Here is an 18534-nt window from a genome sequence, read left to right as displayed (position 1 = left end):
TTACCAAATCTTTACAGATAAGGGAAAAATTGCAACAGGGTTCAAATGACGTCACTAATGTCCTACAACACCATTCAGCCTTGCCCTGCAGATCTAGGTAATGGCCTGCCCAGAGGATTCTTCCTTTGTAGTGACTACTGTGCTTCAGGACGAAGGCCAAATTAGTCCAGAGACTTTCCATTTAATCAGTAGGGGAGGGGCGCCTGGGTGGCTCAATCCTTAAGTATGCCTTCCGCTCAGGGCTTGGGATCCAGCCCCGCATCGGGCTCCTCTGCTGGGAGCCTGCTTCTTCCTCTCCCACTCCCCCTGCCTGTGTTCCCTCTCTCTCTGGCTGTCTCTCTCTCTGTCAAATAAATAAATAAATAAATAAATAAATAAATAAATAAACCTTTTTTAAAAAAATAAAAATAAATAAACGGTAGGGGAGGTACCGGGTGGATGCACTGAAGCTGGGGTGCCAAGAGCTAGTTGGGAAATGATCACACGGGGCAGGCTGCGGTAAGCAGGCTGAGATTCTGGACCCATGCCTACACCAGAGCCAACACCTCGACTCTCCCGCTCGAACGCCATTCCCCTTCTTGCCTGCTAACAGGCCTCAGTTTTGTTTAGAAAAAAATGCCCAGCACGCGGGATGAGTGGTGATTGGTCTAAGGCAATCATAGTGAACCCATCCTCCTTGGCCAGTGATTGCCAAGATCTAGGAGCGGGCTCGTGAGCCTGACTTGACTAGCGCAGGGTAAGAAGAAGTCAGCAGAGGGCTGCTGGGAGAGATTTTATTTCCTGATAAAAATAAAGGAAAGGGAGGAGAAAACCCTTTTGCCTCCCTTCCCTTGCTTCCAGTTTGAATGCCTTTGTGTGCAGGGCGTTCCCCAGAGCAGTGGCAGCCATCTGACAATTACCGAGACATTGCTGACTCACCCAGGAGGCAGGGTGGAATCTGCCGTCTTTGATAACATTGTTGAATTACCAAACCAACCTTGAGACAAGCATCTTGTTAAGTAAGCACCAAGTATATGTAGGGTCTTAGGTCACTCTTCGTTAGGTCACTATTTGTTAGGTTTTCTGTTTCTTGTAGCAGAAAAAGATAACATCCTATACCTGGTAGGAACCAAATCAGTAACCAGGGAAATAGGGCTGGGGTCAAGTCTATAGGGTTGGCGGAGCAATAAGTGGGAGAAGGGGGCCAAGAGCATGTCAGCATGTAGTGTGGGAAACGGGTTGTAAAAATGCTCGGGACTGTGAGTGTGTCCTGGGGTTTGCTAGAGGCCTCCCTCAATATGCTTCAGGCTGTGAGAAATAGGGTGGGACTGAGAGCTTCAGGAGTCTGCAGGGCTGGCCATTGCTGAAACCCACCTTCCTTTATTTTTCTCGGCAGCACACCTTAGCCCAGATTCTTGTGGCCTCATACGTGCAATCTCACATGTTTGCTGACTGGTCTCCTATCTCGGGTCTCTACCCTCCAACCCACTCTGGACTTAGTAGCCAGATTACCTATCAGTTATGTCACTCCACACTTTGAAATCTTCACAGCACCTCACTTGAAAAGGGCACCTCTCTTAGCCTTATAAAGTCCCGCACCATCTTGCCACTCATGGACACATAAAGTTAGATTATGGTCTCATAAGAACAGTTCCAAGTCACAACCTTCTGTCTCTCGTAGTTCTTAGAACAACATCTTACATGCTAGTAATTTTCAGTAACTATTCCAGACAGAGATTTTTTAACCTTAGCCTTCATCCTGTATCACATATTTTAGAAGAAACAATAATGACTGGTGATAGGATGATATGACAATATCTACTGATTATATAAATGAATCATTAAGCATGCAATAAATAGTCATTATTCTTATAAGTTATGTCTACGTTAACCTTTTCTCATGCTAGTCAACTATTGTTTGTATGATCTTATGACTTTATGGTAATTAAAAAAAAACACAATTAAAAATGATCGTTAGTGGGGTGCCTGACTGGCTCAGTCAGAGGAGCATGTGAGTCTTGATCTCAGGGTTGTGAGTTCGAGCCCCCTGTTGGGTGCAGAGATTACTTAAGTAAATAAAACTTTTTAAAAAGCGGTCATTAGTGGTGTTGATTTTAGTAAATTAACAAATTTGAGTAACAATGATATTTTGAATTTGAGTTTGTTTGTTACAATTATTTTTTAAAATAACTTTTAACTAGCTCCACCTTTATAATTTCACAAGCAGTTTTGCTTTTTTCTCGATTGCAAAAACAGAACTTTATTTCCTCAGTAACTTCATTTAGCTCATGAGTAGCATTATCACTTTACACTCTGGCCATTGCAAAAACCCCAGTTGGTATTTTTGTATCTTTCACAGGTCCTTGATTCCACGATTTTGCTCTCTTATCATTCTCTCCATCTAGAATACTCTCCTGTCTTCCCTTAACTTCAAAGCCAAGTCCCAGTTTCAGATGCCCTGTGCAGCCTTTCCTGACCACTGTAATCCACAGTGATTTCTCTTTCTTCCGAGTCCCTAAGCACTCAGTATGTACGTCACTCACTGTGCATGTTTTCCTTGCACTGTTAAGTATTCTTGCTAAATGTGCATGTAACCCAGATGTCTCCAAGACTCAGCCTTCTCACCAGTATTAAGTAGAATAAATCAAGCTCTGATGGCATATAGCTCTGCTTTCCTGAGAATTCTTGAAATTTACTGAGTCTCTACTCCCAGCTCAATTCTTGATCTTCCCTCACCATCCTGCCTCCTGCATTTGCAGTCCTTTCTTAACATCCTTTTTCCCCAAGAAGAGACGCCAGCTCTTCTCCTTCATTCCTAAGAGCATCACTAACACAAGGCTGTTCCACGTAATGGACTTTTACTAAACATTTGGGAATAATGGAGAGTAACTGCACTTAGAACAGGAAGTGATGAAAAGTTATATATGATCATCAAAATAATTACCAATTATTGAGCAATTAACATGGGCCAGGTTATGCCAAGCATTTTACATACATTATTTTATTTACTATTCTGAGCGTCCTATAGAGCTGGTCAGTTAGGGAGCCATCATTCAATCCAAGTCTTTCTGGCTCCAGGGCCTGCCTAATCTTTACTGTTCCTAGAGTTCATGGTTCTGAAAGAATCTCTTACTGTATTAGTGGAGTTTGTGGTCACCTATCCACGTTTACTCCATTTCTTTTCTCTACTTCTTATAGAACTTTGATTTTGTTCAGGAACCCACCTTAATCAAGCCCCACCCCTGAGAGCTGCATCTTGATTCTTCTTGGCAATTATGGTTGGCAAGGACTGGTGTGGGCAAGGGCACGGGATGCATTTTGGCCAATAATGCATGCAAAGAAATCTTCTGGGCTGCTCCTAGAAGAAGTTTCGTCTGGCCAAAAGAGATACACAGAAAGAGGTAGTGTCTTCCTCTGACGGTTGTCTTGTGCAAAGGTGATGGGAGGAGCTGCTGTGGTTGACTTATAACCATGAAAGTTACCCTGAGGGTGAAGGCAACACAACACAGGGTGCAGAAAGGAAAGATAGAATAAAACCTGTTGTGCATTCTTGGCCCACCAAAATATTTCATCTTAAACATTCCTACCTCTGTGCTTCCTGGAATTATAGTATTATTATTCATACCCATTTTGAGTTCAGCTTTCTCTTACTTATAATGAAAAATATTTTTTTAAACGATTGCATTTATTTATTCATGAGAGACAGAGAGCGAGAGAGAGGAGAGGGAGAAGCAGGCCCCCTGGGCCAGGGAGCCTGATTCGGGACTTGAACCCAGGACTCTGGGATCATGACCTGAGCTGAAGGTAGAGGTTTAACCAACTGAGACACCCAGGCACCCATGAAAAATGTTCTAATGGATACTTTGGCTTCTCTCTCCTAAAACTCCAGCCTATTGCTACTACAAGGATTCTTTCTCCCTCCATCCGCAGCCTTCTTTGAGTTCCAGTCTCCCCATATCTACTCTCTGTAAAGGTCAGAGAAAACCTTCTCAAATTCTCATACTTCGCTATGGAGAAAAGTGTTTGTCTCACCTTCACTCATCTAGCCTCCGGGGTCCCCTCCCCACCACTTCATTACCAAAAGGCCCACTTAATGAGTTTTCTTAAAAAATTCTTCCCCGAGGTGCCTGGGTGGCTCAGACGTTGGGGGTCTGCCTTCGGCTCAGGCCATGATCTCAGAGTCCTGGGATCGAGCCCCACATTGGGCTCCCTGCTCAGCGGGGAGCTTGCTTCTCCGTCTCCAACTCCCCTTGTTTATGTTCACTGTCTGTCTCTGTCAAATAAATAAAATCTTTAAAAAAAAAGAGAGAGAGAGAGAGAGAGAGAGAATTCTTCCCCAGAGATGCGATGCTAAAGACGGGGAGTCATATGACCTGAGTTTGAATCTCAGTTCCATCTCTTGCTAACTGAAAACTTTGACAAGTTGCTTTAATTTTTCTGGGGCTCAGCTTCTATCAAAGGGGAATAATAATTGGAGTGTTGTTGTGAAGATCAAATGACATCCACACAATGCCTTCACCATAGTGTCTGGCACTTGCAAGCATTCAAGATAAAATGCTGATTGGAAGTAAAGGAAACTAGCTAAGGTAGGCCAAAAAGGAAATTTCCATTCAATGCTTTAGTTCCTAGAATGGAAAGCCCAGCTCTGATAACCTGACTCAGAAAAGCCAAGGACTGGGGCAGCCTTGGGGATTCAGATAGCAAGCAGAAAGTGATCCTTTTCCATTTTTCAGTCCTCTACTCAAGATTCAAATCCCTGAGAGCAAGCCTCTGATTGGCTGAGCTTGGGTCAGGCCCACCTCTAGGGCTGGTTGAAAAAGTACTTTGGTTAATGGGGTCACACACTGTCTCCAACAGTGACCCAAAGCAAACTTGGAGTGCTGTCACGAGAAGGAGTAAAGTGGAAAACAAACAACCTAACTACATTCATTGGTTACTCCATATTTATTATATTATGTTTCTAGGACAAGGATTATGCCTAATCCACTTCATTGCCTAATATCCTATTACAACCATTATCGATGTTCGAGATTTGTTGGTTGTTTATTCTTATGTAATTTGACTTGTAACACTGATCATTTGTATTTTTAAGGTTTGATCCAAGAGAAAACACATGGGTTTTTTTTTTGGCTTTTTTTAAGTGCAGGAAGTCTGTTAATGATAGTTATAAAGGGACATAACAAGGTTGTTTTTGAAGAGTGGGGGCAGTAGATTACAGGTGAAGTTGTTAACCGAAAAATATCATTATTAAAGACAAACAGTAGAGGAAAGCATAGACAACTGGGAACACTATGGTCAGCCTATCTTCATCCTTTTCTGAATTTTGCATAGATTTCAGCCCTAGAGGATGAAATAAAAAGGGATTGGAGGAATTGGTGAGAAAACATCTCAATGGTCTGATTGGGTCTTTCGTTTCATCTACAGAGGAAGTGATCTTTGGACCTCAAGTGTGATCAAAAAGAAGGTAAGAGCCTTAGAGAAAGCATGAACTTCATCTTTTATCACTTCTTTTAGTCCACGTTTTCAACCACCAGTTTGTGCCCACTTTTCTTTATAAACATATTTTGCCTGGATCCCAGTCACCTTGTGGCTAAACTGCCACCACCGCCTGTCTCCCAACAGCTTATTCTTGCTCTATTCTTTTCTGAGAAACCAGAGCACAGGTCAACTTCCTCAAGCATTATTTGGCCTCATGCCTTTCAAATCATACTTAAACTCCACATCCAGCTGTGAGAGCAATTTGGCTGAGACATCTGTTGCCCCTTTGTTCATCAGTGCTGAGTCTACAGATCTGATTGGTGAGGCAGATGTGCCCCTTCTTCCCTCACTGCTCCCCAGACACCCCTCCCCCCAAAGCTGTACACATGGAAGTAATGACAAATAAACAGGAAGGGAAGCCATGGTCTTGGGTAAGCTTGGGTAAGAGGAAAGGAGGGGCTTGGGACCAAGTATCAGAGAATTTCAACATTAAATGGCTAAGTAGTAGGGAGCGATCTTGGAATGAAGCAGAGAAACAGAAGTCGGGGAGGTCAGAGGAAAACCAGGAAAAACAATCGTGGAAGCTAAGGAAAGAGAGGGCCCCAAAAGCTAGAGAGGTCATAAACAAAATGTGGTAGATACACATACAATGGAATATTATTTAGCCTTAAAAAGGAAGGAAATTCTGACTCATGCTACAGGTGGAGGACATTACGCTAAGTGAAACAAGCCAGTCACAAAAGGACAAATCCTGTATGATTCCACTTATATGAAGTACCTAGAGTCAGATTCATAGAGACAGAACTTAGAATGGTGGTTACCAAGGTCAGGGGGAGGGGGACGGGGGTCATTGTTTAATGGGTGTGGAGTTGCCCTTTTGTGAGATAAAGAGAGTGCTGCAGCTGGATAGCAGTGATGGTCGCACGGCACTGTGAATTACTTCATGCCACTGAGCTGTACACTTAAAGGCAGTTGAGATGGAAAATTTTGCATTATCTGTCTTTCTTTTCTGTGGTATGTGTGTTTTAGCACATGTTTTTAAAAAGCAGAGAGGTCAACAGAGTCAGATGCTACTAAAAGGTCAGGTGTAAGGAGAACTGAAATGTTCCCTGTGCTTAGTGTCTTGGAGACTGCTGGTAACGAGAGCTAGGAAGGATCCTGCCCGCATTCTGGGTGAGTTCAAATCCACACATAAATATCCATGCATATTTTCTGGCTCATAACTGACTTTTTAGTAAAAGCAAGTCAAGACAGACTCAGGCCCTCTCTGGTTCCATGGCTCACCTCCTCTTCCTCCTCCCGCCCTCACTTCATGCATTTTCTTCTGCCTGGTCTCCTCTCTGCGGCTTTCATACACATTTCACCATTTTCTGCATGGAACTTAACAGGACTTACATGTCCTGTTTCCTGAGGAGACTACTTATGCCTCCTCTCTGCCAGCCTGTATCTCTTCCCTTGCTTCCAAATAGTAGCTAAACACGGTTCCCTCCTCCCAAGTCTTTTCCTAGAATAACTAACTCCATTTGGCTTCAAAAATTCTTACCTACCACTGTCTTCATCTCCATTATCCACCATATTTTTTTTCTTATAAAGAATGGTAAAATGCCATTTGTCATTCCTTCAACAATTATGTACTAATTTAATATTTTATAAATGTTAATAGAGCCTCTACTCCATTCCAGGTATTGTGATAGTTGCTAGAGATACAGCCCTGCCCTGTAGAGTCCAGTGGGGGAGAATTTACCTTCTCCTGGGCTTTGTACAGAGAAGCTTTTGTCTGGAGCTTAAATTTAAACATGTAAATAGTCAAAAATATATCTTTATAGAAAGATTTATAACTATTTTGGGAAACAATATAATTTTACAATTTCAGTAGGAACTCTTTCCCATTCCTGATAAATTAAGTATGCTATCAATTTACCCCTCTGGCCTTGTTATATGCCTACAGCATAACTTCTACAGCAGAACTTTCTCAGCTCCCTTACACACATTCTATGTTCCAATAAGACTGAATTATTTTATTTTCCCATTTCTAAAATGCAACTGATGATTATAAGCCACACCATCAATTAAATAACATTCTAGACAACAAAAGATACAACTATGGTGTATTCAGATAGTAATTATAAGACACATGCCAATTATACCAAGTTGGATATGTTAAAATGGAAGGAGGAAGGAGGAAGATGAAGTGTAAATCTTAAATTCAAAGATAGACAGTGTTTTTTGCTCTCAGAAAATGTTTTGCATTTCTCGGGCTCCAAATATTTGCTTATGCTTTTGCTTCTGTTTGAACATCTCTCAATTCTCTACCCTTACCTACAACCTATCCAGTTCTTCAGGATGCATTCCTTCCCCTCATGAAACCTGTCCTGAACTTGCCAAGCAAATGGGATCTTTCATTTGTTCATTGGTATAGTCAACAAATATATATATTGAATGCCTGCTATGTTTTAGGCAGAGAGAGAGAGATTGAGCACGTGCACACACAGGCAGGGGGGAGGGGCAGAGGGAGCAGGCTCCTCCTTGAACAGGGAGCCTGACCTGGAGCCCCAGGACCCTGAGATGATGACCTGAGCCAAAAGCAGATGCTTAACCAACCGAGGCACCCAGGGGCCCCTGTTTTAGGCACTGTTCTAGGCATTAAGGGTTAAATGGAAGACAAGATAAACAGTCCTGCCTTCTCTGGAGCTTATATTCTACATAGGGAGACGGATAAAAATCAAAACTAACAAATAAATGAAATAATCATAAATTGTAATCAGTACTTTGAAGAAAAACCACAATAAACAAGGAGCTGTGATAAATTATAGAGAGGAAGTCTCCTCTGTAATGGATGGCCAAGGAAGTCCTCTACAAAGAGGTAAAACCATAAGCTGAGACCTCAAGGGAGAGGAGAAATTGTCCGTATTGTGTAGGGGGAAGAGCATTCCAGTTTCAGGGAATAGCATGTGCAAAAGCCATGAGGTGGGGTTGAGTTTGACGTGTTGGAAGAATAGCCCTTGCCTTCCTTTGAACCCCCAGAGCGTTTATATCTTCCTTTGGGGTTTACCCTTGATCCTCATTCTTGTTATCATTTCTCATTCTCATTCCCATGTCTGATGAATGAGTAAATTTTTGAGGGCAAGAATTGAGTCTAATTTATGTGTTCCTTTACAGTGCCTAGCACAGTACTGTGCACAAATTAGATGCTCAGTAACTATTTTTTGAATTCCATAAGACTACAAATTTGGGACAATTTACTGAGTCCATTATATAATTTTTTGCTAACCAACATTTTAATAGAATATTTTGGGTTTTTACCAAAGGTTGCTATACCAGCCATATTAAATTCTTGACAGTATTTGCTGTAAAATGTTATTGAGAAATTATTCAATATATTACTTAATGTACCCTCTATAAGTTCCTTTGGAATTCAGAGCCAGCAAAATTTCACTTCTGAACTAGTTTGCCTCTTCCCTTCTGAAACCCAGATTTATATAATGGATTATGTTTCACCTTACTATTATGAAAGCAAAAAATTAAAAATGAATTCAACAATTTAATTTAACTAATAATAACAATTAAAGCAATATGTTTATAAGATTTTAATATTTGTATTTTTCTCGGATTCTTTTCTCCTTATAATGAATAATACCACAGTTTGCCATGGGCTGTGCCATGTGCTTTACATGAATTATCTTATTTAATCTTTATAATAATCTTGAGTTTTACAGATGAAAAACCGAGGTTTCAAATACTGTCAAACAAATTGTAAGTACTGGAGCCTTTACTGAATCCAGGCAGTCTGGCTCTCCCACAGGGCTATATTTTAATATCATATGGGGTGTTAATGTAAATCTCTTAAAATAGTTTTGGGAAAGAAAAGGAGAAAAAATATATATGTGTATGCTTACATGTACATATGTATATTTACATAAGTATATGTAATTGAATTAAAATATAATTGAATTTTTAATTAAATTAAAAAATTAAATACAGTTGTTGATGACCTATTAAATACAGATTTGATGTCACACACCATTATATTTGGTGGTCATAATGAAATACACCGAAAGTCCACTAACCCTTTGGTTATTTGGTATAAGTGAGTAGGAGGACCGAAATGACAGAGAATTTTTTTTATGCAGTTTGAATACGCAATTTAATTTAGGATGAAAGAAATTTTACTTCAAAATTTCATCAGAATATGAGTTTGGATAAAGAATTCCGCAAACTTTCAAGTTCAAAACACGGCCCTGCACACTGCAACAAATTTCAGAGTGGGAGTTCCCAGCTGCACTGCAGTAAAGTTCTCTTAGATAATATCTGCCATGTTTTAATGTAAGATTGGTTCCCAACAGGGAACTGGATCATGGGTTCCTGGCTTTCAAACACTCCAGTTGAGCTCATCAGGAGAACTTTACCCTTCAATACTGCATTCTCTGTCAGCCAAGATTGCTTTTGCATTTTTATAGAAATATTTATATAGAGAAAGGAATTATTGGCGTTTATTCCCAAGGCAAATGCTGTCTTTTAGGGCAGTATTGAAGGCTGTCTTTTTGTCACCGATGACAAGAGTTTACACAGACACTAGTAAGAAAACGGGGCTATTGAGAATTAATTATTGATATATTAATATCATTAATATATTGAGAACTGAAAAAAGTTGCCAGCAAAATTTGTTTCCCTTCACCAAAGCTATAGAGGCGAGAAAGCTCAATAGGGGAACCTGTTTGAGGAACAAACAAAGCCACAGAAGGAAATCCTCCCAGGGCATTAGGACTCCTGTAGTGAGAGCAATAGCTTTTCATTTGCAGAAAGAACAGGTGTTTCCCCAGGAAAAAGAAAAAAAACAAAGCAAAACTGCGGAGTCACCTTGCTGAGCCAGTATATGATTGGAAACCAGCAAAAGCTGGATTACTGGAGAATAACTCAAATCGAAGGTAGACTACCCACACATCAAGTGCATAGTATATTTTGCTCATCTGTCACCAAAATCGCTAATCTGTTACTAAGCTGATAATATTATTGGGAGCTGGGGGAGGGGGAAAGAATTGGTTGCAACTGAGACGAAAATATCACTCTTTCTCTTTCATTTGGAAGGATTAATGGAAAAAGCACAAATGGACTCCACCATATCATTCAAGCAGTCAGGAATCGAATGAACAAATTCTAGTATGGCCAAGGGTGGCAGAAAAAACATGCTCTCTAAAGATAAGGAAATGACAGCATAAGACGGTTGCAAAAAGACTCAGAGATCTAAGGGGCCGGAATACGTGCACAAGTCGGCACCACCAAGGGCCGCACAAGCTAGGCACGGGCTGTCAAAACAAAGGGTTGCCATGCGGGAATTCCAAGATGGTTTTGCCCATTGTCAACTATGTTGTTAATGGGATGGGAGATGGGGGAGTAACCAATTGATAATGTGTAAATATTTCTCTTGCAGCAGGATTTCAACAAGTTGCTGGGTGTTAGAGTCCGCCAACTCCATGTGGTGAGTCTTTCAAAACCTCATTCATTATTCTATCAGTCAACTAACATTTACTGGGTGCCCGCTAACTGCCAGATGCTGTGCTGGGCTGAGAGGATACAGGGGTAAATAGAAGAAGGAATTTAGAGAAGGGGATGGTGTGATCAGGTCTCAGAAAAATTGTTTCATATGGCTCAAACCCCCCAAGAGCTTGTTTGACAAGAAAGAGATTCATTAGCTTCTCATGGAAAATTTGAAGGACCTGGATTGTGAATTGGGACTCTATTCCTCATAAACGCCCACTATGGAGCCTGAGTCACAGGTGAGAAGACTCTGGGAATACAAATTTACAGCCAAGAGAGCTGGATTTGTTTGTAAAATGGTACCTTCTCCAAAGATACGTCTATTCATTTCTCTTTAAATTAATCCCTCCTCACATGGATATCCCGTATTTACCCTTCAGCTAAGAATTCTGCTTACTCCACTTATACTTACTTTCTCACCTACATCTCCAATTCCTTTACATTTGTGCAGTGATTAAGAGCACAGTCCTGGGAGGTAAAGAGAACTGGGTTCGAATTATAACTCAGCCGCCACCTGCGTGATATTGGACAAGTTGCTTATCATTTCTGTGTTTCAAACTCCTCATCTATAAAATGAGAGCAATAATAGTACTTGTCTTACAGCATTATTATGAAAATAAAACGAGATAATATATACAAAACAGCTAGCCCAATTAGTTATGGTTAATATAATGATTTATATTCTGAAAGTAAGTATCTGCTTTCATATCGAAATGGCATATAATCTTCTTGACATCTGCAAGTCTCATCTTTTCCCAATAGTGTTTCATTTTAATATGTAATTCATATTCTAAAACTAATATAATAGCATTATGGAAATTTGAAAAATAGAAGGAAAGGAGCAATAACTCTTAAACTCTCCTAGTATAATCATTAAAAATTAAAATTATTCCTGACGTTACATTTACAGGTATCTGCGTATATGACATCTAGCTGGAATTGAAAGAAAAAAAGTACTTCTAAGCATGGCATCCTTTGGTTTGATACACGTTGCTCTGTTGTTATGGGATGTGAAAGCCAGATTGCTCACTACGCACCATGATTCTGGCTCATAGCAACTAGCAGGTAAAGAGCTGAAGAAACACTTATGCTCTCTACTCTGAAAATACATGAGACCATGAGGTGCTTTTGTTGTTGGTTTTGTTTTGTTTTGTTTTGTTTTGTTTTGTTTTGAGAAGACTCTTGATTTGGAAAGGCTGGAATTTCCTCAAAGCTTGCATTTCTCCCAACACTCCTGTGTAAAGGCCTCTAATTGCGTTACTAGGCAAAAGGAGCCACAAACAAGCCTTGTGCTTTTAAATGGTCAAGTTAAATTATAGCTTGGAGTAAAGGAATAATAAGGAACCAGTGTCTTTGCAAAATTACATACTCCGCTCTGGATTTACTAATATTTTGTCTGTTAACTTTGAATCAGAATATGCAGGAATTTGCAATTACATCATTCTCTTCTTCAGGAAAGAAGTGCCAGTCATTTTCTGTTGTTTATCTGTCAAATATGTGTTGAAAAAAATTTTAAATGATTTCGTTTTATGAGCCCTTTTTGGGAACCTCAGAAACCCTGAACTACCTGAAACGGTTGTTACTTCCTCAAGTAAAAACTACGATTGCAAACAAAATTTCGGAATTATGGTGTGTGCGCAGTGTTTGGCAACACATCTGGTTTTTCTGCTTTGATGAAGAAAGAAGCTCAACACATCACCGTGAGTCACAGCTTTCTACATCACCTTGCGTAGGCATCAAAGCCCTTGCCAGCAGTCCTGAAAGGTTTTGCTTATTGCTGCAGAAGTCGTCAATGTCTCCAGACCTTTTGACTCATGGGGATTTAAAGAAATTTTTATCAAGAAATGGAAGCAGAATATGAAGTTATTCATTGGAATTCACTCCTAAAATAATCCCATAGGAAAGAAGTCATTTGTGGCTTTGATATATTTGATCATGTGATTAAGGTAAGGCTTTTTTTGGCATGAGATCCTGAGGATGATATTTTGAAACCAAAACACACACACACACACACACACACACACACACACACACACAGAATCCCAAAAGCTCTTTTGGTCAAGTTACTACTGTGGGAGAAGGGATTGGAAACAGACACAAACTGTTGTCTGCACGTTGTCCCTTTCCCATATTGGAGGAGAGTCTCCTGGCTCCATTTAAGAGCGATGAAACTAGTCAGTTTCTCACAAGGTAGAATGTACAGATACCTGGAAACACTACCGAACTTCTCCAAAGGTTAGTTATGCTCATTTGATTTTAAAATTGAAATGTGGGTTTTAACCACTTTCTTACTGACATGTATCATTGATGATGCAAACTTTGCAAAAATGACTGTATTCATTGACCTGAGGACAGAGGCAATAATACAACTATCAGCTTGAAGAGTTAGAGAAAAACCCAGTACGTCTTGACATAAACCTGTCCATTCGCTACAACCTACTTCATTAATCAGGGCTTTCTTTCACTTTCACTTGTTGCTATCAAAATTAAGAGTCAAAATTGATAGCATGTCATAAATGGTAAACATATTGTGATGCAAAGACTACTCTCAAATTTCTTCTCAAGTCACATGATGGCAGCCGTGTAATTTAAATTTGCTTTGGGGAAGAATTTAAATTTTGGTTTTATGTATTTGCATACTGCATTTATTTCGATTACTTCGTGTATGTGAATAAATAAGTGTGAGAGATGGAAAAATTTTTGTAAGTTTTTTCTCTGTGAAGGGAATCAGTTTCCAATGCAATAAAACAGTGTGCCAAGTTTGAGGGGATATTGATGTGCGTTTTTGTAGAAGATTATCCTTTTCCATCAGATCAAAGAGGTGAGAATGATCCCCCCCCCACTAAAAAATGGTTAAGAACTATGGATCTAATACAGCCACTTCATTTTACAGTAAGTAAGTGGAGACTCCAGGAATGAATTATTTGCCCAAGGTCACACAGCTACTAAGTGTTAAAATTTCAGTTTGAGCCTAGATGTCTTGTGTCCGAGGCCACTATACTATGTTGCCATTATGTTTCTTCAGTGGGACATCCCACAGTCACAAAGAAAGTTCTTTGGCACCAAATCAAATCAAACCAAACCAAAACAAAACAAAACAAAACAAAACAAAACAAAACAAGAAAACCAACCAACAACAACAAACCTCTGTGAAAAAGAAAGCTTTTGTTCCAATGTGTTACTACCAGACTTTCCCAACCTTGACTTCCTACCTGTCTAGACCTGTACTGATTGCCAGCTGCTTGGAAAATCCATCTGCCACCTACCCCATCTTGTTCCTGCCTGTTTTTCTTCTTTGATGACAGATGTCCTGGTTTCAAATCTACTAGCAGACTTAACCATCTTAAATAAATAGCCCCAGCCTTCACCAGGGTGTGCCTCTATTCTCTAGATTCAAACCCTGGTTTTTCCTGCTGTGTCATTTTGCCAGGCAGAAAGGACGAGGGCGTTCTCTGGGGTCTCTTTTATAAGAGCATTAAACCCATTCATGAAGTCTTCATTCTCATGACATAGTCACTTACCAAAAGTCTCACTTCCTAATACCATCATATTGGGGATTAGGATGTAACATATGAATCTGGGGATGAAGGGGAGATGTAAACATTCAGTCTATAGCAAATAACTTTCACTAGAGTTTAGTGAGTTCTGTAGCAAATATCTTATAGTGGTATGCGGAAATGGACCCTTTGTTTGAAGAAGAAAAAAATGGAAATGCTAATTTAAAGCCTTTCAAGTTTATGAAAGTCATGTGTTTTTCTCATTTAATGAAGTATCTTTTTTGTAATATGAATTATTTTGAGTTCAAGAACTTTTCGTAAGTAGCTAATCAAAACAGAGTTGAAATTCTGACTCTGTCTGTAGTTCCTATCTGCCACACTGAAGATGGGGTAGGCCATTTGAGTTAAGTCTGCTTCTAGCACACAAACAAAACATAATAACATCAGCCATCAATATCAGTATCAGTATGGTAGTGAGAGCTGTACAAGCAAGCCTCTAGTCCCTACAACCATTCCACAAAGTAGAAAGTAGTATCTCACTTTAAAGATGAGAAAATCAAAGTCAAACAGGTTGACTCGTTAAGAGTATATACTATTAAAAAATGGCAGGGTCATGATCTCCAAGTCATGATCTCAGGGTCATGAGATTGAGCCCTATGTCTGGCCTGTGCTGGGTGGGGAGCCAGCTTAAGATTCTCTCTCTCTCTCTTCCTCTGCCCCTCCCCCCCCAAAAAAGTGGCAGAGCCACTTATTATTATGTTACCCAGAGTAAATATTTTTAAAAATATTTTATTTACTTATTTGACAGAGAGTGAGTGAGAGAGAGAGCATGAGGCAGGGGCAGAGGGAGAGAGAGAGAGAAGCAGACTCCCTGCAGAGCAGGGAGCCCAATGCGGGGCTCTTAATCCCAGGACCCTGGGATCATGACCAGAGCTAAAGGCAGATGCTTAACTGACTGAGCCACCCAGGCACCCAGAGTAAATATTTTTTTTTAAAGATTTTATTTATTTATTTGACAGAGAGAGACAGCCAGAGAGAGAGGGAGCACAAGCAGGGGGATTGGGAGAGGAAGAAGCAGGCTCCCAGCAGAGGAACCTGATGTGGGGCTCGATCCCAGGACTCCAGGATCACACCCTGAGCCGAAGGCAGACGCCCAACGACTGAGCCACCCAGGCGCCCCCAGAGTAAATATTTTAAAAAAAATTAATACCAAGCCCAATTTTTAGACACAACCTCTCTTATCACTAAAAAAATGAGTGTAGTTTAGAGGTAGTTCAGGAAAAATGTGTGCCTACTGCTGGGAACCCCAAACACTTTTGTCGGCCCCCAGTCCAATTTCCACCCTCTGCAAATGGGAAGCCCTTACGATGGAACAGCAGGAGGTGAAATCAAGGCAGGAGACTTGAAAGAATAAGCTGAAGCAGAAGTCCTAGCTAGGAAGTCAAGAGTATCCAGGGCAAAAGATGGCAGACACAGCCTGACTTGATGCAGCCTCGCTTTATGCCTGAAAACATGGTGGTCGCCAGCAATGGAGAAGAGTAATTAAATGATGCCAGTGACAACTGAGTGGGCAGGAGCACAAGGGAGGCGCCCCTCCCTGCAGCAACTCCCAGACACACTCTGGGAAAGATTTTGCAGAGAGGTGGGGAGGGCTCATGAAACACAAGCTATGGAGGGTTGGACAGCCAACAAATAGGATAATCATGAAGATGACAGGAATAAGTTTATGATAATAAGTCAAGAACATGATACAAAACCTGTAAACTATTAAAACATGAATATGAAATAAAGGCTGGAAAGAAATACTTCAGACTGATAAAAGTCACTGTGTTGTGATTGGAGAGTTATGGGTGATTTTCTTTCTTTTCTAAATCTTTTGTAATATTGTTATAATTTTTCAGGAGTTTTTACCAAAAAAAAAAAATAGTGGGTGGAGAGAACATTTAATTAACATTTTAATATTCTGTAAGAAAAAGAGAAAGTTCTTAAAAACACTAATAATTTTTTCTTCCATTCTTCCTTGTCATCTTTTCAAAGTCTACCTCAATCTGCCTCTCACTTCAATTCATTCTGTGTTTCAAATGAAACAGATTGCCGCCCCCCGCCCCCAGGCTCAGTTATGATATAATTTGAGCCCCAGGCTCAGTTATGATATAATTTGAGCCTGTTGTGTTTTGTTGGCTTAGGTGTCACTTGTGTGAGCCATACAGACGTGCCTAACTCTGAGCTGGAAGTACATGACTTGTAAAAAAAAAAAGCTGAGGCATCCAATTTGTAAGACCACAGAAGGCATGAATCAGATAGAAGAGGACAGACAGTGTTAAGAAATCAAAAAACGTAGGTGCCAAACTTTGGGAGTGAGGTTGTTTTATTTTATTTTATCCTATTCTGGTTTAAATTTTATTTAGTCAACACACAGTACAATATTGGTTTCTGGAGTAGAATTCAGTGATTCATCACTTACATAAAACACCCAAGGCTCATCACAAAAAGTGCCCTCCTTAATACCCTTCAACCATCTAGCCCATCCCCCCACCCATCTCCCTCCATCAACCTTCAGTTTGTTCTCTATTGTTAAGAGTCTTTTATGGTTTATTTCCCTCTCTCCCTTTCCCTGCCCCTTCCCATATGTTCATCTGTTTTGTTTCTTAAATTCCACATATGAGTGAGATCATATGATATTTGTCTTTCTTTGACTTATTTCACTTAGCATAATACACGCTAGTTCTAAACACATCATTGCAAATGGCTAGATGTCATTCTTTTTTTTCAAGATTTATTAATTTATTTGAGAGAAAGTGAGAGAGAAAATGAGTAGGGAGAGCAGCAGAGGGAGAGGGAGAAGCAGACTCCCTGATGAGCAGGGAGCATGACGTGGGGCTGGATCCCAGGACGCTGGGATCATGACTTGAGCTGAAGGCGGATGCTTAACCAACTGAGCCACCAAAGTGCCCTCGTTCCTTTTTTTTTTTTTTTAAGATTTATTTATTTGAGAGAGAGAGAGAGTGAGTACAAGCAGACAGAGGAGTAGAGGAAGAGGGAAAAGCGGGCTCCCTGCTTAACTAACTGAGCCACCTAGGTGCCCTGAGTGAAGTTGTTTTAGATGAGAAAGTTGGAAACTTGATTCTAGGAAAAAGGAATAGATTACTTCACATTTATAGGCTTATGAGATAAACAAAAATTAAATTTATCCCCAAAGATTATTTTAAAGTGAATTGTTAAGGATTTATAGCATATCTCTATTGTGAAATAAAATGTTTAACCTTTCTAATGAAAGTTTAGTACTGATCTTAATCTTGCTATACATAAACACTAGACCCAAATTTTATGTGACTCTGCAGACAAAACTATGTCATTAATTCTTCAACAATAAGGGCCTAAGCAGTAAACCAAATTTAAATTTGGTCATTTAAAATTTTAGTTTTCATAGAACTGCCTTGCATCCAAGATTCAGAAAGAGTGGCATAGCCCATTTACAATCTGGCAAAGGATTAGAAGCTATTTCAAAATGTCCTGATTTCTTTTTTTTCCATTATCTATTTATAAAAAACCACTCATATAAAGATAGACACCTGGGGTGCCCGGGTGGCTCAGCTGGTTGAGCATCTGACTCTTGATTTCGGCTCAGGTCATGATCTCAGGGTTGTGAGACTCTGTCATCAAGCCCCACATGGAGCCCTATGTCAAGCTCTGTGCTTTTCCTCTGCCACGCCCCTCCTTCCTCTCTAGAGGGAAAGAGAGACACCTGCCTCTTGTCTCTATGCATAATAGATTCATTGTTTTTTGAGACCGGATTACCATTAATAACTGAATTACTATTAACAAACAATAGGCATTTAAAGTGAATGTATCAAAAACTACAGAAGGAGCAGAGATAGCCTGCCTATCCTGCACATTCTGCCTAGTGCTAGTATATTGGGACGAACTACATGTTGTGCATTCTATGAGGCCAGGGATTACCACTTAGTCCGCCTCCTTGATAGCACTCAGTGCTAGATCCTAATGAGTCACCAGTCAGTACTTGTTGACTTATATAAGCTGTATA

General features: G+C 40.1%; 1 long non-coding RNA gene across 1 annotated transcript; it reads left to right on the top strand.

Annotated features, from left to right (window-relative positions):
• Positions 1-10394: 10394 nt before the first annotated feature.
• Positions 10395-15567, top strand: LOC117796488. Its single transcript, XR_004621038.1, has 3 exons — positions 10395-10933; positions 11903-12057; positions 15509-15567. It is a non-coding gene; the product is annotated as an uncharacterized LOC117796488 (long non-coding RNA).
• Positions 15568-18534: the final 2967 nt, after the last annotated feature.

Source organism: Ailuropoda melanoleuca, chromosome 15 (assembly GCF_002007445.2).
Source record: "Ailuropoda melanoleuca isolate Jingjing chromosome 15, ASM200744v2, whole genome shotgun sequence".
NCBI lineage: Eukaryota > Metazoa > Chordata > Mammalia > Carnivora > Ursidae > Ailuropoda > Ailuropoda melanoleuca.
Note: the sequence above shows the minus strand (reverse complement) of the source record. Positions and strands in the feature narration are given on the sequence as shown.